The sequence below is a fragment of the Macrobrachium rosenbergii genome, chromosome 27 (genome assembly GCF_040412425.1).
Source record: "Macrobrachium rosenbergii isolate ZJJX-2024 chromosome 27, ASM4041242v1, whole genome shotgun sequence".
NCBI lineage: Eukaryota > Metazoa > Arthropoda > Malacostraca > Decapoda > Palaemonidae > Macrobrachium > Macrobrachium rosenbergii.
This window is the reverse complement of record NC_089767.1, coordinates 4,754,009-4,777,896: the sequence shown is the minus strand read 5'-3', so window position 1 is coordinate 4,777,896 and position 23,888 is coordinate 4,754,009. Positions and strand designations below refer to the sequence as shown.

At 41.0% G+C, this 23,888-nt stretch overlaps 1 protein-coding gene across 5 annotated transcripts in view; it reads right to left on the bottom strand.

Annotated features, from left to right (window-relative positions):
- Window positions 1–23,888, bottom strand: part of LOC136853372 (probable G-protein coupled receptor Mth-like 2) — an 85,112-nt gene that overhangs the window by 50,084 nt on the left and 11,140 nt on the right. The window contains exon 1 of one of the 5 annotated variants that reach the window (XM_067128790.1): window positions 22,942–23,236. The exons of 1 other annotated variant lie outside the window; for it this stretch is intronic. The gene's annotated coding sequence lies outside the window, so the exon portion shown is untranslated. Of the gene's footprint in view, window positions 1–2,303; window positions 2,451–22,941; window positions 23,237–23,888 lie in introns of those variants that run through there. 3 more of the 5 variants (XM_067128791.1, XM_067128792.1, XM_067128793.1) reach the window with 3 other exon arrangements.

Here is a 23,888-nt window from a genome sequence, read left to right as displayed (position 1 = left end):
CATTAACGGCTTACTTGGGGCATGTGAAAGAGCCATGGTCGTGTTGGAAGGAAGATATCCTACGGGTATACCTGAAGGGAGCCGTTTTTAAGACAAATCCCGACATTTACTACTACTAATAATTTTTCAGTGACAATGCTCTCTAAATTTCACTTTTACGCTAAAATCACACAACAATGGCGCATCGATGCAAAACTAGTAGTACTAAAGGATTCTGACCACTGGGTGATTAAAGGGAATTATCATCCCCATAAACAAAACAAAAAAAAAAACAATCAAATACTACTCTTATTCAAGATCATTTAAAAGTACTCAAACGATTTACCTAAGTCACAAACTTCCAAAAAATTCCTGGAAATAAATTGGTCAGTAACATATCTCCAAGTTCTAGAACTAAGCATTACTGAAAACTATCCCGAGCCTGATACCAAATGAAAAGACAAAAGATTTTCAATTCCAAGAGTCAATGAGATTGCCTAAACTCCCCAAACCGCCAACCGCACTTATCCTGAAATAACCACAAGGTCTCCAGTCGCAGAAGGACAGTCCAATGACCATTCTTCTTCCTGTTTAATACTTCTAAACAATGGACGGTGACAACCAGCGTCTCCTGAGAGTGGTAGGAGATTAAAAGGTCTCCTGGTCTCAAATGCTTCAAAATCGAAAGAAGGACCTGTAAGCAAGTTAGGAAGCACACTCAACGATTCGTTTTAGCGCTGCCATGATAATGGGAAAGAAATGTGCAAAGTGTCATTACTTTGTCAGTTTTCTTCGAAAAATTATAATATATAATATATTTACATACCTGTTTGTGTGTTTTGGGGGAGGTATATCTAACACCACTATATTTTCTTGACAAAAGCTGTCGAGAATGCATGTCTATAATTCTGGCACCGCCCACCCTCTCCCATATCCAACCCAACCCCCCCCCCTCCCGCTTCACTAAACCGCACCCCTCGAATTTTCGGTGGATTTATGAAAATTATTCGATGCTTTCTTGTCGCAGTTCTCTGGCAGGTATTCGTAAACTCCCCAGTTCATTTGTTCTTTTAACTAGTAATGATTGTCATTCCCCTTACTTGCTTGTGCTTATTTTACGTGGAACAAGGAAATAACTGTGCATATTATAACCATTCACGTCCAGTCAAATATGCACGATTACCATGCGAGGCACGCGTTACTAAGTACCAAACGCGTACTACAATCTTCTTCTTAGCCTTCGCATTCCGACACGATCTTGAGACACGCTCCTAAGGTCATGAGACACAATTCACATGCAAATGTCGAAGGGCTCAAGTGGGAAGACAGCCATAATTATCAATAAAAGAACACAAAAGGGCTTCGCTGAATAGTCTCGACCCGATATAGCTCAACCGTGGACTCTATAATATAAAAGATCGCCCCGTTTATGCTCTGTCCACAATGTAAGTGTGTGTGTGTGTGTGTGTGTGTGTGTGTGTGTGTGTGTGTGTGTGTGTGTGTGTAATACTACTGTATTCAAACCGCCTAAAACGACGAGCACAACCCAGGCGGGACGAACGTAGGTCTAAACGTGCGTATATTTCCCTTAGACTGAGGGCGTTGAACATAAAAAAATGTGTTTATCATAATTATTTTATTGCAGAATACAGCTCTACAGCTTCGAAAGTTTTCATATACAATATACGGACATTACGCATAAATTGATATACGCAAGTTGTGTACAGTATAACTATAATCGTTGAATAGTCACCATGCATATTATAAGTGCACGAGCACCGGACACGCAGGAAGCTAACCCGAAAATGAGTGATAAATAATACTTTTTATAATGGCCCTTCCATTTCAACTGCTATTTCTCAAGAGGCACTCCTACTAAAGCACCGTTATAGCGTTGTTCAGCCTAATCAGGACCCACTAAGATCAGCTGCCCATCCGCTTCGACCCCCGACAGTTATCACTCTTCTATCGCCGTTTTGATTCGATTGCTTAAAAGCCCACCGATAGATCTTTATCAGGTAAATAAAACGTAACCCTAATGACACTTCACGTAACAATCATTCCAACTTCCCAAATTGATAGTTTAAACAAGAAAATATGATCGGTTTCCTTCCTAAATTTTAAAAAATTAGACGCATCAAACAAACAACTTCAAACACCAGTCCGCTATGCATCTCATTCGCACTAATTCTCGCTGTGGTTGATTCATCGATTTTCGGCAATATAAAAATGCCACCTGCGCTATGAAGAAATAATGAGGTACTAAGATATTGTTCGCGCGGACATCATACAAGACAAAGAGAAATGGTTATGCAGCCTTGCACCTAACATTCCACAAACTGCATTCTACACTAGCGATTCGTCTAAGTGCAGCTACTAGCCCCTACAACAACTAGCTCTAAGGAACAACCACATTGGGGACTGTCGGTTCAGGCCGTCGGTTCACCAGGGAGAACCAGCCCAGCAGTCCCAGGATGAGAGAGTAAAACAAGACGATCATTTATCTTTCTCCGCCCCTTCTATTATGCTGTCTTCAAACCGGTTACTAACGAGTTACTCTGCAAACATGCAATTTTGAGAGCAGGTTTTTACATGAAAGGCGTGTTTGAATCACTTGTAATATAGTATCAACGTGTTTTCAACATGAAATCAGCGCTTGAATTCCTATGATGTTTTATTTCAACACTGTAAGCGAGCTTCCACATAACATACATTTCCATTGATAAACAAAGCGATTCCAGGCATCAGTTCTCTCATTAAAAGCGAAAGCCATTTAATTTCACAATGATTTGATAAAATAAAATATTCTGGACGAGAAACCGACACCATTACCAGAAATCATATTTCATGCAAATGAGAACAAAAAGTAGCAGGGACCATTGCAAGCGTGCTTGTGAATGTCGGCTATATTATGTTGCAACAAACCCGAAACATGTGACCTCTGCTAATGCAAGTGTGTGTGTGTGTGTGTGTGTGTGTGTGTGTGTGTGTGTGTGTGTGTGTTTGTGTATTACTACTGTATTCAAACCGCCAAAAATGACAGTTATATAAGAGAAGAGCTCTGTCCCAACCCAGGCGGGACGAACGTAGGTCTAAACTCCAGTATATTTCCCTTAGACCGACGGCGTTGAACGTAAAAAAAATGTATTTATCATAATTATTTCATTGCAGAATACAGTTCTAGAGCTTCGAAGGTTTTCATGTACAATATACAATATACATACATTACTCATGACTTAGTTACAATACTCCCACGCACAAACACCTACGTTTACACTCACGACATAAATTGATATACGCAAGTTGTGTATAAACTATAATCTTAGAATACTCACCATGCATAGTATAAGTGCAGGCGCACCTTACATGCGGGAAGCTAACTAGAAAATAAGTGAAAGTACTTTTTATAATGGCCCTTCCATTTCAATTATTATTTCTCACGAGACCCTCCTACTACAGCACTATTATAGTGTTGTTCGGCCTAATCAGGACCCACTAAGATCAGCTGCCCATCAACTTCGATTCCATAGCTTAAAAGCCCACCCATAGACCCTTATCAGGTAAGTAAACGTAACCCTTATGATACTTAAAGTAACAACCATTCCAACTTCCCACATTGATAGTTTAAACAAGAAAATCACGTTCGAACTCCTCTCACAACTTTTAAAAATTAGACGAATCAAACAAACAACTTCAAACACCAGTCCGCTTTGCATCTCAATCGGACTAACTCTCGCTGTAGTTAATTCCAAGATCTGAATACCAGCGGTTTTCGGTAATATAAAAATGCCACCAGCGCTATGAAGAAATAAATATGAGATACAAAGATATTGTTCGCGCGGACTTCAAACAAGACAAAGAGAAATGGTTATGCAGCCTTACCTAACATTCCACAAACTGCATTCTACACTAGCGATTCGTCTAAGAGCAGCTACTAGTCCCTACAACAACTATAACTCTAAGGAACAACCACACTGGGGACTGTTGGTTCACACTGTCGGTTCACAAGGGAGAACCAGCCCAGCAGTCCCAGGATGAGAGAATAAACAAGACGATCATTTATCTTTCTCCGCCCCTTCTATTATGCTGTCTTCAAACCGGTTACTAACGAGTTACTCTGCAAACATGCAATTTTGAGAGCAGGTTTTTATGTGAAAGGCGTGTTTGAATCACTTGTAATATAGTATCAACGTGTTTTCAACATGAAATCAGCGCTTGAATTCCTGCGATGTTTTATTTCAACACTGTAAGCGAGCTTCCACATAACATACATTTCCATTTATATACAAAGCGATTCCCGGCGTCAGTTCTCTCATTAAAAGCGAAAGCCATTTCACAATGATTTGATCAAAAATATTCTGGACGAGAAACCGACACCATTACCAGAAATAATATTTCATGCAAATGAGATCAAAAAGTAGCACGGACCATTGCAAGCGTGCTTGTGAATGTCGGCTATATTATGTTGCAACAAACCCGAAACATGTGACCTCAAACATTTTCTGCTATTGCAAACATGAGCCTAGACTACGTGGCCATATCAAACTATGTTTATGGCGCAGGTGCGCCCAGTCGAAAATATTAGTGATAAAATGATAATCAGCATTCATTACTGGACTTCCCTCGCTGCTTTTCAGAAGACTGCTTTTGAACAGGTATTTCTGTTTCTGCTTTAGCAAATGCTCGAACGCTCTAGGCAGAATTCATCAGAATGGTTGGCATATTACGTATTTTCGGTGAATCTTCCACGTTATAGGCACATGCAGACCAGTACAAGATGATCTTTCATATCATATTTATTCGGATTTACTCTCATATTCAACAAACACAAAAATCTGAAGAAGAACAAACAAATCTTAAGATTAGTTTGATTTGCCCAGAAACGAACTTTTTAAACGCCTTACAGAGAAATAATGAAAAAAAGTAAAGTTCTCTCGTAAATAACATATTTATGCTGTAATTCCGCTATCCTTATCACATCGATATCCGAACAGAACATCTGCTAACCTGTATCCTTTGATAAATTTGCTGTTGTTTCAGAATAGGTTGTTTTTCTGCGGAGAGGGGACCCCTTCCAGATGTTTGCTCAACCTGTGCTTACTTGGAACCCACCACCTGGGCCTTGGCCTACTCGAAACCTTTTACTCCAGCCTGTTGAGATGCTTCTACAAGAAAATCTTTCGATTCTGTGCTTGAGTGCCAATGAAATTTTCACCTTTAACCAGACAAATTAAGAGAGTTGAGCTACATTCTTTGCTAGATTCTGCGTGGAAGCTTTTAACTTCTGTCCTAATTTGATTTCTCTCCGCCACCAGTCTCTAGAATATTAAATTGCACTCTGGTTATCATTCAAAGTTTATAACGTGATTAACGCTATTGTGTCCTATAGGAAACTATATGTTTTCCTCTAAAGTGAGAAGTACAAGCCTGAAGGATATAGCTCGATCTGTGCCCTAGGCTTATAGCCTGTAAGAACTCGAAGCTTTCAGGCCAATTGAAGACTGCACTGGCCTGTTATCCGGTAGAAGACAAAAGCAAAACGCATTACCAATGAAAAAAAAATGTTCTAATGAAATAAAAATGTAAACTTGTACAGTAGCCAAAATTGTTAGACTAAACCATGAACATGAATAAAAGTATCGCTAAGTAAATTATAGCTTTTTTTTTTTTTAACTGCGCAATATGCAGAAATGCTAAATGAGAAACACCAAGCGTAGTCACTTGCCTTGATAATAGTTGTGTGAACATGCCTTGCAGAGAGAGAGAGAGAGAGAGAGAGAGAGAGAGAGAGAGAGAGAGAGAGAGAGGGAGAGAGAGAGAGAGAGAGAGAGCACGCAACATTTCAGATTAAAGTTAACTACTAAATCAAGAGTGGTTATGATAAAGAATAATTCTAAGCCTAAAGTTATGCCTGTTTTTGTGAGGGGAGGTCCTCTTCTAAATGAATATTTTCCATTAAACTAAACGAGTTTAACATTGAACTTTTTTTTTTTAAAACAACTGTTAAATCAACGACGTGAATATCCGACTTCAACAATGCTCGTTCTCAGCCCCCCCAACAAGTTCGGAATAAAGATTTAAACAGACAGAATAGGGTGACGTCATCTGCATCTAGTGGTTCTCCATCGCGACTCTTAATGTAAACAAGCAGTGACGTCATCGCCCTGCGCCATATCGCCTGGTTTGTATCAAATTATACAAAGTGAGAACAATGTTTTTTATACAACTCTCGAACAGCTCACAAAACCATATTGCTTTCAGTGGAAACTTTGCCAGACAAGCGAAAAAACATTCACTAATGTCAGTTTTTTTTAGTTTTCTGTAAAAGAAAATTATTGAGATGGCTATTGAATCTTAAAAAACTACTGAGGCTAGAAGGCTGCAAATTGCTATGTTGACCATCCACCCTCCAATCATCAAACATACCAAATTGCAACCCTCTAGCCTCAGTAGTTTTTATTTTTTTTTAAGGTTTAAGTTAGCCATGGATCGTGCGTCTGGCAGCGATTTTGAAAGGCGTGGGATGCACCATCACACTACAGCATCTGGGGAGCAACTGAAGCGCTACCGGTCGTAGCTGACAGTTTTATTTATAAAGCATTATACGTTGTACAGAAAACTCGACTGCATTTTTTACTTGTCTATTTTCTACTCTAATTAAAAAATGAAGTGTACTCGTTCCGTAGCGCCTTAAATTATTTGTGTGGTTCCTGCAAAAGTAGCTGCATTTTGTTCCACTTTCTGGAAACTGAAAAGCATTCGAAAAATAATTATCGCGAGAAAATACTGTTTGCGGACATTTTTTTGTGACATTCGTTAACACCAAACGCTGTTCGTATCCACAGCGTGGGAGGAATCTGTTTGGGGACATTATTAACTAATCAGTATTCTTCAGTTTTGGATCCTGATGTTAAGGATAAGCTATGTTCCTCCACAGAGGTTACGTTCTCTCTCTCTCTCTCTCTCTCTCTCTCTCTCTCTCTCTCTCTCTCTAGCCCTCAAGTTCGATCCTCCAGTGAGGAAAGAACGGCATGGGCACGTTCTCTTGAACAGAGAAGAACATAGAATTTTGGCCCAAAGCCCAGCGCTGGGACCTATGGGGTCATTCAGAGCTGAAAGGGAAATTGGCAGTGAAAAGGATTGAAAAGTTAACAGGAGGAAAACCTCAAAGCAGTTGCACTATGAATCAATTGTTAGGAAAGGGTGGAAAGTCAGATGGAAGAAAGAGAATATGAACAGAGGTACAGTAAAAGGAATGGAAAGGGGTTGCAGCAAGGGGTCGAAGGGACGCTGCAAAGAACCTTAAGTAATGCCTACGGTGCACCGCATGAGGTGCAATGCCGGTACTAACCCCCTACGAGGCGTGTTCTCCTGAAACCCGTTGCCTCTGGATGTTGGTTAACTACTGTGGGTCACAATATGTGGTGGTGGGAGAGGGAGGAGAAGAACAAGAAGAGGAATAATGAGGCGAGAGGGCTCAGACTTGCTAGGCCTACTGGCCCCCCTCAAATAGGCTTGAGATCACTCGCACGTAAGCAGATATGCTTTTTCTCTCTGTTTCTTCTGCTAAAATTATAGTCCTGTAAATTCAGATTATTGTCACATACCAATAGCAACAAACTACGCCAAAAAGTGATAATTTTAAATATACCTCAAAATCTTAGGTCCAAATAGAACAGAACAGTATAAAATTTAGGCCGAAGATCAAGAGCTAGGATCTATGAAGATAGGTTTGAAAGGTGTAACAGGAGGAAAACCTCAAAGCAGTTGCTATGTGAAACAATTGTTAGGAGAAGGTGGACAGCAAGATAGAAAGAGAATATAAACAGAGGTACAGTAAAGGGAATGAAAGGGGTTGCAGCAAGGGGCCGAAGGGACTTAAGTTCAAAACTAGAAGGTGGAACCTCATCCGCATCGAGACACAACGCAAAATAAAGTGAAAATCTTTAGAGACAGTATAAAATGACATTTGCCTCGATATGATGAATGCAATAATTATTGTTTTATGTCTTAATTACACAGAGCAATATACTGCATCATAATACCCCCCGCATATAACAGAATGTGCTCAAAAGAAAATATACACCATGAACGGCAACTGCACGCTTTAGTCATACGACGTAAAGTATAATATTCACCACCTAAACATAAATTAAGCTTGAGAAGACAAACACAATTCATCAACAAATCTAGTTCTTTTATTTTAGAATGAAAGCTTAAACTTACACAGGGGTTAAATAAACACGCTTATTTATATTAGTGGTCCCGTTTCTTAGAAAAGGCGCCTTGCGCATTCATCTGCTTTAGAGAAGTTGGTTGCTTTACAATTCAGTCGTGGGAGAAACAAATAACACATCAAGAAGTAGCGTTTCATATTCAAGCAAAATGAAGATGGTTTAAGTAACAATTTTACTCTGCAAACGTTTGATACATTTCGCGCTAATCGTTGCAATTTTGGAACAAGGACATCAATCGTCAGCGAAACATAACGGAACAGATTACAGAATTTAGGCCTAAGGGCAAGCTCTGGGGCCTCTGAAGCTGACACTAGAAAGGTCTGAGAGGTGTAACAGGAGGAAAACTTCAAAGCAGTTGCACTATGACTCAATTGTCACGAGAGGGTGGAGTGTAAGATGGAAGAAAGAGGATATGAAAGAGAATACGAATGGCGGAGGAACAGTAAAAAGGAAAGAACAAAACGAATGGAATTACTCGCCATATTAAGAGGCGCGCATGCGTGCTATATGCACAGATAAACAAACACGCCTTTACGCTCAAGAGCACAAAAAATCTAGCTGTGGCCATCTCAAATGGCAGCCAGTTGAGGAGACCTTTTTTTTTTTTTTTTTTTTTTTGGTTTTCCTAAAGAATGGCATCTGAATTATGGTTAGGGAGAAAAGGGTAATCCTATTAACACAATTCTCTCTCTCTCTCTCTCTCTCTCTCTCTCTGTGGCAACGGTTAAGAATGTCTTTTTAAATCAGAGAGAGAGAGAGAGAGAGAGAGAGAGAGAGAGAGAGAGAGAGACTTGTATTTGTAATCAAATGAGAAGTTGCTGTAAATTCTATTCATCGCTTAAGCTGATTCTATTTGGGTAAGAGAGAGAGAGAGAGAGAGAGAGAGAGAGAGAGAGAGAGAGAGAGAGAGAGAGAAGGGGGTACGACTACCCCTTTTGTTAGAAGAACTGTTACATTACAATCTCGAGAACGGCCTACGTGGCTACAGTCGCGTTCGAAAAGTGAGAGAGAGAGAGAGAGAGAGAGAGAGAGAGAGAAACTAATCCGGAGCCTTGGGTCATAAATTCCACTTCCCAGTAATCTACTTCGACGCTGATAAACCGCAGAGAAATCGAAGAGAGATGTTTCTCCGTTATACAGCAGTACTTTTGCCAGGACCTGCCTTCAACATGGCACCTAATTTTATGCATCTCCGAGTTTTCTGATCGTCATTCACCACCGAACTAACAGCAGTAACAGAAACTGTCCTAGTACTACTACTACTACTACTACTACTACTACTACTACTACTAATAATAATAATAATAATAATAATAATAATAATAATAATAATAATAGGAGTTTTTTTTCTTTCAGCCATCCACCAATCCCTGTCTAATTATTACGTCAATGGAATGGAACGGACTATAGAATTTAGGCCAAAGGGCAAGAGCTGGGACCTACGAGGTCATTCAGCGCTGAAAGAGAAATTTGACAGTAAAAGGTTTGACAGGTGTAACAGGAGGAAGACCTCAAAGCAGTTGCACTATAAAACAGTTGTTAGGAGAGAGTATGCAGTTTCAGTCAATGTGACTTCCGAATCTTAATTATCCTGCCCATTGGTTGAGTGGCCCCCTTTTTTTTTTTGCAGTTTGTCCAAATTCCTAAAGGTTATATTTTGGTAATCTATCCCACCGTTTCAAAATATCTGAAAAATACATTTTAATTAATCCTTTCTCATTTAAATAAGTAAATAAATGCATAAATATATATACACATCTATATATTAAATACAGAGAGAGAGAGAGAGAGAGAGAGAGAGAGAGAGAGAGAGAGAGAGAGAGAGAGAGAGAGAGAGATTAATCATGATACCAGGGCTTATGCACCTCCGTCCAGTCCATAACGGAGTGAGGAACCACCGTCTTAGTACGATCTTTTTAAAATATCATCCGGTGTCTCTCGAAAAAAAAAAATTAAATAAAAACCAGCATATAGAGCGAGCTTTCTTTGTATTTCTGACACGGCCTAATGACTGATCAAAGTCCAACGCAAGTATTTATATCGAATATAAAGAACAAAGAACCCCGGGAAGTGCAAACGGAACCGCATCTTCTGGTTTACTGCACCGTTTTCAAAGTCTCTCAGCTAGAACCTGGCCACAGAATAAACACGTCAGACCGCTCACCTCTTGCTCTGTGTAAACACACTCCCTCGTGTTTGTACCAGCCATAAACTTCATTTCTCCTTTATTTATCTATTTATTTTTGCTTTTCCGTAACGTTAGATACTCCAGTACGCCGGCTACAGCATTCAACTTCTAAGTACCTTCTAAAATGTTTCGGTTTATCGGTAAATGAATCTGTTGTTGTTTTGATAAAATAATCTTCATGAAAAGAGACCAACTCACGTGGCGGTCCGACCTGAATTGGTATATATATATAGAATTTAGGCCGAGGCCGAGCGCTGGGACTAATGAGGTCATTCAGTGCTGAAACGGAAACTGAGCGTTGAAAGGTTTGAAAGGTGCAACAGAAGGAAAACCTCAAAGCAGTTGCCACTATGAAACAATTGTTGGGAGAGTGTGGAAAGTAAGATGGAAGAAAGAGAATATGAAACAAGGTACAATAAAAGGAACGAAAGGGGTGGCACGCTGCAAAGAACTTTAAGTAATGCCTAAAGTGCACCGCATGAGGTGCACTGACGGCGCTAGCCCCCTACAAAGCTTATTTTCCCAGTAACCATCCCTCTTGTTGCTTCACGATACTTCTCAATCCGTGGCTAAGTAGCATTCCTTTACTGCGCATGAGACTATTCTTTGCTTTGGCTGCAAGTTGTGTATCGGGGAGAATTCTGTCCAGAATCATTTGTTGACCCAAAAGTCAGACATATCAAACTGTACTTGAGTGATCTCTCTCCTGATAAATATAATTTCTGGTCCTTCAGGCTTCGTTCCAGACACCACGGTGCTACTGTGGCTTGTTATCTACGAGTCACTTCCGATGTGTTAGTACTGAACATGGTACTGAAGCTCAATGGGGCGCCGTGTTTCATATTAGCCCCTCGGGGATTAAAGATATCGTTTATTAATGTAATTTGTCGACCACAAAATAAAGAAATGGGTGTAACTCGATCCCCGAGGTGCTAGTACTAAATCCACCATGCTTAGTACTAGCACCTCGGAGGTAGATAACGAGCCAAAGCAGCACCGACACCACGCACGCGCAAACTATCAGTTCTAAATGAGACAAATCTGAGAAATGCCTGTTAAAACGACGGTTCTGTTGGAGCCTTAAATTGTTCCTTCAGATCTCACCGGCCAGCTCTATCAATCCGGAACACATCAAGCCTTGATCACATGCAGAATCTACTGGTCACTTTTTTTTTCATTTTTTACCAGATCTGCCCTAAAATGGAAAACTGCAGTATCTGCAAAATTTTCGAAATTGAGATATGCCTCATATTGGGATCGTGAAACACTAATACACAAGTTACTGCAGTTTCAGAATGATTCTGCAATGCTTTATTTAGGGGGTCCCACTTGCAGTATTTGCAAAATCAGTCTCAGTTTTGTATTTTTGCAGATACTGCAGTCTTCCATTTTAGGGCAGACACAAAGGATCATTGTAATAACCACAATGTCTTCCCCATTTCTTCACACTTTTTGGACGTGTTTGTCAGAACCAAATGAAGAAATTCTGACGTCCGTAGCAATATTCGACATATCAGAACAATGTAACGTTAACTCTCCTCACTAAGAAGAAGGATAAAGGATTGAACATCGACTAATGGTGAGGATGAGTCTATTCCAGTTCTAATAAGTGTAACTGAATTCGACAGGTATAAGCCAGGTCTAGACCTTGGGTATATGTATGTATGGGCGGCAAAATAAACTTATCCTTCTTCGAGGTCAGGTGGATTAACGTGACCTCGTTCTGATATATCGGACGTGGGTTCAAATCTTGCTAAGGGCATCTGAAAATCTTCATTTGGATCACGGGCTCCGCAGTGACAAGCGTATCCAAAAAGTGTGAAGAACTCGAGGAGTTCAGAGGGCATTGTAGTTCTTATAAGTCTATGCATTCAAACAAGTTTAACTCCGCCCACACTCCAATGACATCATACGTCGAAAACGAACGATAGTGCCACGCCTAACGACATAACGGCAGCAAAAATTCTTTGGCAAAATGTCGAATTCAGTTCGACGTGTCCAAATAACCTGTGACGATACATCTAAACTTCTAAAGCACGAGTTCATACACGAAGCATACAAACGTTGTACGCGAGAAGAGAAGCGAATCGTACATAGAAACGAAAGAGTTATCGTCTTCGAAAGAAAATGTCGCAATGCCTCAGGGCGGTAATGGCAGCAAGTGAAATAATATATCGTAGGAAAACCTGTCCAGCAAGGTCTGAGACTTGGTGACCAAGGAGGTGTTGTGGAACACACGCTGAAATCAAAAGAACTAAAGATTCAGAGCATGGCAAAATTTGTAGGTTTAGTACATATCCTGTTTGGTGAGTTAGCATAAAACAAATTACTAGTAGTCGTTATAAGCTTTCAAAAGCTGTATTGAGACAACTGCATTATAAATACTTTCTTGTTGTGACGCCAGTTTTAATAGCCACATATCAATCAGTCATTAAATAGTGTGGTGATTTACGAGAAAAAATAAGACACCAGTCACTACCACAATCATTCTTTAAACACACACACACACACACCCGGTAGGGGGGTAGCGCCGTCAGTGCAACTCACAAGGTGCACTGTAGGCATTACTAAAAGGTTCTTTGCAGCGTCCCCTAGCAGCAACCTCTTTCGTTCCTTTTCCTGCACCTCCATTCATATCTTTCTTCCGTCTTACTTTCCACCCTCTCCTGACAATTATTTCAAAGTGAAACTACGAGGTTTTCCTCCTAATACACCTTTCAATCTTACCTACTCTCAATTTCCTTTCCAGCGCTGAATAACCTCCATAGGTCCCAGTGCTTGGCCTTTGGCCTAAACTCCATATTCCATTCCGTTCCAACACACACTGCTCCAGCACTTTCTCGTTTTATTAATTCTGTGATACCTCCTCTCTCACCTCACTACCTTTTGTTGCATTTGTTACCAAATTTGTGTATGAATCAGCTGCTTCCATTCTTCCTACACCCCTGTCAGCGTTCAGACAGCTCCATCTTTCTGGATTCAGTACATCCTCGAAACCTTACTTTTGCTCACAAGCTGTCCTTCCTTTATCGGTCCTAACGTGTCTTACTCTCAATCAAAATCCTCATATACAGCTTCTTAGGTATTAGTAATTTTATGCTCTACAATTCTTGTAGTTTCTGCTATTACCTGGAAACTTGACCAAAGGAACAGTTTATCAATCCTTCCATCCATGTTTTTTGGAACTTTTCCCTCATCTACACTAGACATGCCTTACACAAACAAGTCAGCAACTCAACCACAGTAATTCCACTTGCAACCCCGTCAATTTCTGATGTCTTTCCATTCTCAGCCTCTTAACAGTCCTTCTAGCTTTCTGAAAAGACAACTATTGTGCCGGCTTTGTCTGTCCCTCCTCACTTTATTCTGTCATCCTTCAGATCTTAAAGCTACTGAGGTTAGAGGGCTGCAAATTGGTATGTTTATCATCCACCCTCCAATCATCAAACACTCCGAATTGCAGCCTTCTAGCCTCAGAAGTTTTTTTTTTTAATTTTATTTACGGTTAAAGTTAGCCATACTCCTGCATCTAGCAGTGATATAGGCCAGGCCACCACTGGGGCATGGTTAAAGTTTCATAAGCCGCGGCTCATACAGCATTATACCGAGACCACCGAAAGATAGATCTATTTTCGGTGGCCTTGATTATATGATGCGCAGAAAATTCGATTGCGCCGAAGAAACTTCGGCGCATTTTTTACTGTTTACATCCGTAACTGTCACTCCTATTTATAAACTCAATCCTACACTAACACTCCAGCTTATGAAGTATCCAGTTCTGCCTCTTCAATCCTCCACATTAAAAAAAAAAATAAATAAAAAAAAAATAAAGTAAAAATATGCGCCCAAGTTTCTTCGGCGCAATTGAGTTTTCTGTACAGCCGCTACAGCGTATAATCAAGGCCACCGAAAATAGATCTATTTTTCTGTGGTCTCGGTATAATGCTGTATGAGCCGCGGCCCATGAAACCTTAACCACGGCCCGGTGGTGGTCTATCCTATATCGTTGCCAGAAGCACGATTATGGCTAACTTTAACCTTAAATAAAATAAAAACTACTGAAGATATAGGGCTGCAATTTGGTATGTTTGATGATGGGACGGTGGTTGATCAATTTACCAATTTGCAGCCCTCTAGCCTCAGTAGTTTTTAAGATCTGAGGACGGACAGAAAAAGTGCGGACGGACAGTTTTACAGAAAACTAAAAAAAACCTTCAAAACAGACACTACTGACTCAGAAAAAGATTCACCTAAGACAGTAACTCTTCATTTACATCTTCAGTTCTACCATTCTCCGCCCTTTAACTGCTTTCTCTGTGTTAACTTCCCTGTATAACGTCTCCGTAAAATTCTTGCTCATATTCACAAGTTGATTTCATTTTCTCCAACTTTCTTCTTGACTACCGTCTCTAACCACTTCTTTCATCATCCGTTCACTTACTGCTTTTATTCACTCATCCTACCCACCTGTAGCCACACTCACTCCCTGAAGAATCTACAGTTCCTCGTTAGCGATTCGGTAGAGCTGTGGGCTAGCACTCGCTAGGCCCGAGTTCGAGTCTCCGGCCGGCTAATGAAGAATTAGAGGAATTTATTTCTGGTGATAGAAATTCATTTCTCGCTATGATGTGGTTCGGATTCCACAATAAGCTGTAGGTCCCGTTGCTAAGTAACCAATTGGTTCTTAGCCACGTAAATAAGTCTAATCCTTCGGGCCAGCCCTAGGAAAGCTGTTAATCATCTCGGTGGTCTGGTAAAACTAAGATACACTTAACTTTTGAAGAATCTACAATAACATTGTAGAATATTCTCTCCTTTAATCCTATATTCGCTTCCTTCTCGTGCAACTAACACCTGTCTATATCACAGTTATATCTTTACAATAATCATCAGGTTTATCTCCAGCCACTTTTCTGCTCCCCATTGCATCCATCAGCTTGCTCTTCTGTGAACTCTGTACCAACACAAGACCTCCCTTTCCCAAATACGACAAGGAACATTCTGCTTTTTAGTAATCATTCGGTTCCTACAATCAATCCTCTCTCCAAACACATTTCCACTTGCCTCTCGCCATCTTTATTTCCTCCTGGAATGCATACCTACCAATAATGTCATCTGTTTGTCACATACCTTTACATTCAAGCCACCTATCACAATCACCCTTTCATGTCCACCAAACCTTCTAGACACAAGTATTCAGACTAACAATCACTATTATTCTTTTCCATTCCTGGATGATATGCACTTTCCTGTACATCCTTTTACCTGCTATGCTCAATTCTATCAAAACAATCCCTGAACTTATGCACATTCTTTAACCAGTCATCATGTCTTCCTAACGTTGTAACTGCTACCCCTTCTTAGCTCTGCAACTTTCAGCAATCACCCAATCCTGCACACATTGCATTTCACCCAAGCAAATCAACTGTCATGCTTTCCTTCACTTCTTCACTATCTCCACGGACATTCAAACCCTAGGACATAACTTAATTGGTAAGGAGCCTAATGTGTGTGCAGTCATAAGAACATGAATAATAGGCATTATTTCACAAGGAAAAGTCTCACTGATAGCTGATGAATATAGCATTTAGGCCAAAGGCCAAGCACTGGAACCAATGAGGTCATTCAGCGCTGAGACGGAAATTGACAGTAAAAGGTTTGAAAGGTGTAACAGGAGGAAAACCTCGCAGTTACAATACGAAAGGGTGGAAAGTAAGATGGAAGAAAGGGAATATGAAAGGAGGTGCAGTATAAGGAACGAAAGCGGTTGCAGCTAGGGGGCTAAGGAAGGCACGCGGCAAAGAACCTTAAATAACGCCTTACAGTGCGCCGCATGAGGTGCACTGACGGCGCTACCCCCCTACGGGGAAAACTCACTGATGGAAAGGACCATTTATCAAAAACTTGCTAACTTCCATTTCAAACAGCCACTCATCACCTACACCTACACACAACTAGATTCAAAGTCAATAATTAAGAGCCAATTTCTTGGCAACTTCGATTAAATCTGAACAATGATCAGGAAGTTACCTAGTCAGCTTTAATTTCATTTTTAGTTTTCCGTAAAAGAAAACTACTGAGATGGCTATTTGTCTGTCCATCCGCACCTTTTCTGTCCGCCCTCAGATCTTAAAAACCACTGAGGCTAGAGGGCTGCAGATTGGTATGTTGATCATCCACCCTCCAGTCATCAAACGTACCAAATTCCAGCCCTCTAGCCTCAGTAGTTTTTTTTTTATTTAAGGTTGAAGTTAGCCATGATCAAGCGTTTGGCAACGCTATAAGACAGGACACCAGCGGGCCGTGACTGAAAGTGTCATGCGCCGTGGCTCACACGGCATTATACGCTGTACAGAAAACTCAATTGTGCCGAAGACACTTCGGTCCATTTTTTACTTGTTTTTATTATTTTCAAAGTTCTATATGACAGTTAACTTTCTGCCCTTCTCATTCACACCTGCTAAAAAGGAAAATGAGAATAGTTAGATAAGCGAGGCCAGTAGGTAACAAATAAATGAAATAATAATCAGAGAATATTCCAAAGCATGGCAGTGGTGGGATACTGACATCCACGAAACCCAAGCACTGGGAGTTGTCCATCTACAGATATAAAGGTACGAGTATGGTAGTCTATATATAGCAGGTACTTTGTGGTTCCGTAGATCAATGGGAAGACGAGAAGTCTGTAAGGTCACCTTGCGGTGGAGAGAGAGAGAGAGAGAGAGAGAGAGAGAGAGAGAGAGAGAGAGAGAGAGCTGGGCGCAAGGTTGCTGGCTGAGCGATGCTGCACCCAGATATATGCCGAATGAGGAAGGGCAAGACCGAAAAAGGCTTCAACATCTGGGAGGATCAAATTAGCATAAAAGGGAAGGTTATTTTTTGCCAACAGGGAAAATGGTCTTCAACCACAAAAAGTATACAAAAGTGGCATTTTATCTGGTATCTTCTAATCAATAAAACGCGCTTTAAGCATATCCCAAACGCCCATGAGCGTGAAAATGCGTATATAGATATTTGTGCGTTTTCTATCAGTGATTAAGTCGAATTTTCAAAACTAACGTCACCCATTAATCATTCCTCCAGCATTTGCAAAACCAGCATGAGTCACGGCGTTCTCAAGGGACAACGCATCATCGAGAACACTACTACGTCTCCATGACCTTTTCTCGCCCCAGTTTATCGCCTACCAAGATTCCCGTGGTATTTAAGCATTCCTCCAAATTGTTTGTCCCCGTTGGGGGTTAGTGTCGTCATTTGCACCCCACGCAGCGCGCTGAAGGCATTACTTGGCGTACCTTCCTTATTCTCTTCTTCCATCTTGCTATCCACGTTCTCCTAACAAATGTTTCGTAGTGCAACTGCTCTGAGGTTTTCCTCCCGTTACATCTTTCAAATCTTTCTACTCTTAATTTCCCTTTCAGCGCTGAATGACTCAATAGATCCCAGCGTTAGGCCATTGGCCTAAATTCTACATTCCATTCCATTCCATTTAAATCACTTGTGAACACGTCGTCCCGAGAATTCACGCTTCTGAAAACACGAAGCTGAGTCACGGTTGTAGCAACTGTCGTCTCATGCGAGCATAGACCGATATCTGTTGCCATCTGTGTCACACAAAGAGCGGGTTGTTCAACACCACAGCGTCTTTTGAGCCGAATAAGATTATGTGGATCATCTAAAAATAGGCATAAAGGCGAAAAAAATACTGACGAATGAGAGCATTCTGTTGCCACTATCATGACTCACGTCAGTGTAAGAAATGGTAAAGATGTATTTGTACGTACACAGTCCATATTCAAGAGTCTGGCAAACAAGGAAAACATTTAGGCCGACATTCATAAATCTTACATTCAATATCATGTCAGCCCCAAGATCCTTAAAAACATCTGAACATAGCTAAACTTCAATATAAAGATACACTCAGACCTCAACATCTCAAATTGATTTCACACAACCACTACATTTCTCAGAGCTCAAACGTGGCTTCAGAACTTAAAAATGTTCCCTAATTGTTCAAAATGAATGAACAGAATATGGAATTTAGGCCAAGGCCAAGCACTGGGACCAAGGAGGTCATTCGGCGCTGAAACGGAAACTGACGGTAAAAGGTTTGAAAGGTTTGACAGGAGGAAAACTTCAAAGCAGTTGCGATTTGAATCAACTGTTAGGAGAGGGTTGGGAAAAGTAAGATGAGAGAGAGAGAGAGAGAGAGAGAGAGAGAGAGAGAGAGAGAGAGAGAGAGAGAGAGAGAGATAGAGGAGGTACAGGAAAAGGAACGAAAGGGGTTGCAGCTAGGGGCCGATAGCACGCTGTAAAGAACCTTAAAAGTAATGCCTACAATGCACCGCATGAGGTGCACTGATGGCGCTACCCCCTTACGGGGTGTTCAAAATGAAGCCTATAAAAGACATAGAAACGGGATGTCAACACAACACAATCACATGCCACAGGAAACTGCTCCCTTTAAACGGCCGGGAAATGTAGATTAAGCAGATACCAGCAACGCGCTAAAAATGACATTTCGTCCACAAGTCAAATTACTTGCACGTTCGCAGATAAGAAGACGGATTAGCAAGAACTCGCTCCCTCCTTCAACTGAAAATTGCCTCCGGAAATTTATGAAACGCCGAGGTAAAAAGTCCCTAGGCCTAAGAACCAGTCAAAGTCTCAACTCGTTCTTTCCACTGAAAAGGCAATTTGCAAAAGCTGGATACTGGGAGAAAGTTCTCAACCAAATAAGCGTGCGATGAGAAGACGAACGAAGACAATTGCAAAGAGAGCAGAGCAAAAGTCGCGGGAAACATGGCCGGGATGCGAGGGTGCGCAAAAAGTTCCCTCGCCCTCCACAAGGCTCAGTTGGTCGGGCGGGCTCGGATGGCATGGGGGCAAAAAGCAGGGTATCTGGATATCTTACCCTGTGGTCCATGACATGTACATCTTTATAGGTCAGATGGGGGTGCAGAATGGTATTTTATTCGCTTTCGCAGTGTTGAGGGGAATGTTTTACTGCCATCAGTTAAATAAGGAGAATAATTCATATCCATCAAGCCTACTGACAGAGAAGTGTTATATTATCGGTCAAATTGAGAAGGAAATGAATTCTTAATACCAGTGGCACGGGAAAGAATCTGAGAAAGAATGAATCTCCGTGGATAAAGGGCGGTTTAATTAAGGCAGATGACGAATATTACATCGATTATCCAAGAAAAGTGAAAATCACTTCATCTACATTCACAGATTCATGACAGGCACCGCACGCAAAACAACAGCAGCAGCAGCTACAACAAAAACACGGGAGAGGGGCCAATGGGATCTTTATCAATAAACAAAAATATAAAAACGTAGACGACCTTTGCCGAAAAGTTAAAATAGCCATGGGACTCTTTCCTCCGACTGACGAGAGAGGGAGAAATCAGGGCCAAAAAATAGTACTCCATTACAGGGTCTGATGAATCATGTCCTCCTTAGCCCAGCGTAGTGAAACAATGCTCTTATCACTCTCAGCTCAAGAAATGATAACCACACGAACTGGAGAGAATCTGTTAGTGGTCAAATGGGGGAGAAATTGCGGAATCCAAACTTTGCAGCCAAAAGAACGGAATTGTTAATTGCACAACACTTCACCCATACAGTTTAACTTACTGTACTATCAAAATACAAAGAACAACGCTCCTCTAAGTGTATTTTGGTTACAAAAAATATGGTTTCGCGTCCTTTATTGTTGCTTAAAGCACAGAATATCCCCAGTTACGCAGAGACAAACCAAAACAAAAGAGATTTGCACATCGATACCCTCCCAGGTTGAAAGACATGGGGATTCTGAAATTTCATGCAACGAAGTACAAAAACTCGGCTGTCAGCTCTTGGCTGGGGAGATAGGCCTATGGCGTTGGCTGTAGGTATAACGAGGGTGTCATTTGTAATGGAAAACGATAACATGGTTGGCTGATTGTGACAGATTACAGAATACACTGAAATTCTGAGGAAATGAGCATCCACTTTTTATGGGTTCTGAAAGGGTAAAATTCATATACTGTAATTCATATCGCCTATATAAGTGTGGCTGATATACAGATATCAGATTTGCCAACACTACAGAGAAGTTGGAATCTCCTGCTCTATATAGGGCTGTCAGGTAAATTATGGATCTGGTACATGGCTAGAGAAAGGCAGTTACAAGATGACAGTGGCATGACCATGGAAGTTAAGCCCAGTAAACATGGAGAAATGGATCTGGTACGTGGCTAGAGAAAGTCAGAGCTATAAGATGACAGTGGCATGTCCCTGGCAGTTAAGCCCAGTAAACATGGAGAAACAGCGTGTAACCTGATAAGCATTGTGCATATAAAGAAGGGAAACGGCCACGTACATCGAAGCATGAATGTGGAGGAGAGGGAGTCGATATTAAATCTGCACATTTACACAAGTCAAGTCTACTCGCTAACTTCATTCCTTGACCATAAAAACAAATGACATTCACGAACATGAACACAAAAACTTTTAACATGACAAACCCTGCTGAGTTCAGTGCGTGCAAGTCAAAATGTTTCCTGATACAGTACTCTGAACGCTCTGAAACAGGCCATTACGCTGCGGAACAGTGACGAAGATAAAGTGCAATTTAGGGAGTTGCTGGTCAGGTACAAAGCATCAGACTACCAAGCCAATAATTTCTGTATGGCGAGGTTTAGGAGAAGTCAACATGTTTCATCTGTTCTCCAAGATACTCACTGCTTTAATATGGAATTCTCAGTTTCCGACTGCGTTTCCAGAATCATTTAACCGGCACCTTTTTAATAAGTGGGTCTGGCATCTCGTAGGAAAGACAATCCAATAGTACATTTTTATTGCAGTCTCACTGGGGCACCCATACCCCAATACCAGTAGCCCAGAATTACGAGACCTGGGTGCTTACAAATCAACAACGACACCTTCAGTACCCAGTTAAAGAAATGCACAGGATTTCATAACAATCACGAATTCTAGTGGTATAAGAAGCCTACTACCAATATCTGAAACTGAAATAAGTGCAAATGGCCACAGAAAAATACCAATGCTTCCAAATAAAAATGTAATGAACAATAATCATCAGTCACTCGGTAATAAAAACACTGCAAGTTAGCGTTGATAAACTTTAAGCCTTTTGATGTACCATCAGTTGCTTGAAACGGGGCTTACTGAATTTGATAACACTAAGATACCTGAAATGATTTCTCATGCTTAAGAAAATTTGAAAATTAGGCTAATAAGCAGTGGGACCTGATAAGAAGCCTATTGTATGAAAGTAACTATTGTAAGCCACTTCATTCACTTCAAGATTTTAGGAGAATAATGATCATCCTGATTTTCAATACTGTGTAACGACTGCAAAACCGAAAACGATATACAGAAATAAAATTCGCCAGTTGCGTCTCTCCGATAAGGAAAGTAACCCACGCAAGTCGAGTCGTAAGTTTTTGTGTAATAACTCTCCACGAACTGTTATATCTCAAAAAAAAAAAAAAAGGTACATTAAAGACAGACCATAGTACAGTGCGATAATAAATACAAATCATCCAGTTTAATGTCCACGTAATCTGTTCAAATTACCCATTTTTCCTTATTTGCACAGTAAAAACTAAAAGGTTTACGTAACAAGGCGGTAACGGTTTTAAGGATGCGTGTCTTGTTTTAGGTACTCCAAGCGCTACATTCATGTCTACTGTGTTTATTTTGTCTTATGCATTTACAAAAACCAAGCTTAATGCAGATTTCTGATGTTCCAAACATTTCGTGCCGGCATATTTTTTTACTGGGAGAATACAAACCTTTCCACCTCGTTTATTCCACCAGCAATTCTCTCTCTCTCTCTCTCTCTCTCTCTCTCTCTCTCTCTCTCTCTCTCTCTCTCTCTCTCTCTCTCTCGTCTCAGACAAGAAAAATCACAAACACTTCTTGTGAAATATCAACATCAAATTTTTCGTGGCTTCCTGAAGATGTGACAAAGTCCTGCATATTCACAAGAGTATCAAAAGCCGCAATTGAAGAATTTGTTTCAAGTGGGAAACAGATCAGATTAGAAGTCCAAAATTAATCGTAAGAATTATCATCGGTGACAAAAAGTACACAGGAAGTTCAATACTTTACTTTTTTTATACGTTGTGTTATCCAGTGGAAAGGTCTGTGAGTTCTTAGGATAGTTAAAGGTAAGTCTGGTTTGGTCGTATTCATTCTGATTGGTATTTTATCCCTTCTGATTGCCCAGAAACTTAGGGGCAGAATGCCCGACACCTCACTCTGCATTTGAAGTACCTTGGTGGCAAACAATTCTGCCACAGAGTGGGAACAGAATAAGCCCTTATACCCTGACACCCAGGTGGAGGAAAGCTGTCAAGAACATCGAACAGAATAAGGACCCTATGTCCTTATACCCTGACACCCAGGTGGAGGAAAGCTGTCAGGAACATCGACCCCACATACATGTGGGAAAAGATGCAGAGAAAGAAGAAGAATCAGTCCCCATACCCAGATAAAATCCCCAGCACCGCACTGACATACCTTACAGGACTGAGGAAGGATTCCGTGAGAACTGGCAGAGGCAACAGCAGCAGCAGCTGTCTGTCAAGGACCTTGTGTCTGTCCTAGATGCCTGGACCGTCCGTGTTGCCGGTATAGTAGCTCCGGAGACCCCAACGCGACCCGCTCACTCCAACTCACACACCTTCACTGTCACTCCCCCAGAAGAGGAGTGTAGTTGGGAGTCTCGCAACTCCGGCTCGTGGAGTGTGGTGGATTTTGGGGGTCCTGGGGGGTCCGGGCGGTCTGGTGGAACTCTCGATAGCAAGACTATACCAGCCTCCCTTGGCCCATCCCCCTACGTCTAACGCTGAGGGCGGTTCTTCAAGGGTTACCGTCTGATAAAGACACTGGCCGAGAGAGAGAGAGAGAGAGAGAGAGAGAGAGAGAGAGAGAGAGAGAGAGAGAGAGAGAGAGAGAGAGAGAGAGAGAGAGAGAGAGAGGTGGTAAAAATCCAAAGCTCCTTTCTGCGATACTTTCCATTCTTGTTTGAAAAATAGGCCTATGGTATATTCTTTGTTTGAAAAATAGGCCTATCATATATTCTTTGCTTGAAAAATAGGCCTATCATATATTCTTTGTCTGAAAAATAGGCCTATCATACATTAATGTATGAAAAATAGGCCTATCAAATGTTCTTTGCTTGAAAAACACGCCTGTCAAATATTCTTTGCTTGAAAAACACGCCTATCAAATATTCTTTGCTTGAAAAATAGGCATATGATATTTAAATAGAATAAATAAATAACACTAGCACAAATTCAATGAATGAAACCTCTCTTTTTCCCAGACGTATCCCAAAAGTAAACAGACTATACAAACGCGGCCTTACGACCGGTGGTTCGTTGGCTTGTGTTTACCTTGGTATTTACAAAGAACCCCAAACACCGGGGGAAGACCTGGGGAAATCCAAGGCGGGGAAAGTTTAT